Raw genomic sequence first — 1,378 nt, forward strand, 5'->3', positions numbered from 1 at the left:
ATTTATTACTTTTGGTGGAGGTACCGGGGATTGAACCGGGGACCTCGTGCATGCTAGGCATGCACTCTACCACTGAGCTGTATCCTCCCTACCTTAGTTTTTTTTTTTATTATTATTGTTTGCGTTTACATTTGGGGGTTATACTCAACAACTCTCTCTCAAGTGTTTTTAACATCTCGGCACTTCACAGTTGTAATGCAGTGATTGAAAGAATCTGATCTCAGTGCAGAGGAAGAGAGAGAATAATACGGTGAAAACAGCACTGAACCAAGAGTCCTATAATCTGATTTCTAATCCTAATCTGATCACTGATTGACAGTATGGACTGAGACAAATCACTTTGCTCCTCTTGGTCTCAACTCGTAAGTCTGTAAAGTGAGCAGTATGACTATGTCATCTTCAAGCACCTGTCTGATTCTGGGATGGAAACCCTGATAGGACAGTTCTTAATCTTTGATGGGATTGAGACCCCAGAAAAATACACATGTACACAAACACATAATTTTGCCCAGAGTTTTACAGATTTCACAACTCTAGAAAGCATTCTATATCTCTAACCTCTCTGCTCTACAGAACCTAGGACACTCGCTTCTGCTTGGACTCCTCTTCTGACAGGGAGCTCACTATCTTACAACGTAGCTAAACATAACTGACCTGTGCTGGAAAAATTAATTCATCTTCATATTGAACTAAGATCTGCACACTGTAACTCATACCCACTGGTCTAAATTCTCCAGAGTAAAACAGAAAAACAAACAAAAAATTTCTCTCGTGTGTAGCATCTCTTCATTTCTCTGAAGGCTGTTTCTAACTACTAAATGCAATAATTTGGGGGGGGGGATGAAGATGATTTGCCATACAAATTATTTTACAGTGCATTGTTATAAAGATATATTCTGCAACCTCACCCCAAATATGCCAAACACCCAAATGTAGATGCTAAACTCCAAACAGGCACCACTGCTATTAATCTGCATGATTAGGTTTTGCAAAGACAAGAATTAGTCTTTTAAAAAAATATCTTGAAGGACATAGCAGAGTCCTCTGGAAAGAGCACTTCATTAAGAATCAGGAGACCTGGGAATAGTATTCCGCTTCCCGCTCCAACTACCTGTGTATCTTTGGACAAGTTACTTAATCCCTCCCTCTGAGCCTGTTTCTCATCTGTAAAAAGTGACAAAACCTACCTCACAGGGATGTAGTGAGGACCAAATGATATCATGTTCCTCAGAGTTTCTGACCCAAGACCGGCACAGAGCAAAATTCTCAATACATACTCGTTCCGGAGCTCAGCAACTTCAGCGTTTCATTCGATGAGCTCGGCGCTCTGGCAACAGCGGGATTCCCCTTCCCGAGCGGAGTCTGCGCTCTGGGCTCG

This window comes from Camelus ferus, chromosome 12 (genome assembly GCF_009834535.1).
Source record: "Camelus ferus isolate YT-003-E chromosome 12, BCGSAC_Cfer_1.0, whole genome shotgun sequence".
NCBI classification, from domain to species: Eukaryota; Metazoa; Chordata; class Mammalia; order Artiodactyla; family Camelidae; genus Camelus; species Camelus ferus.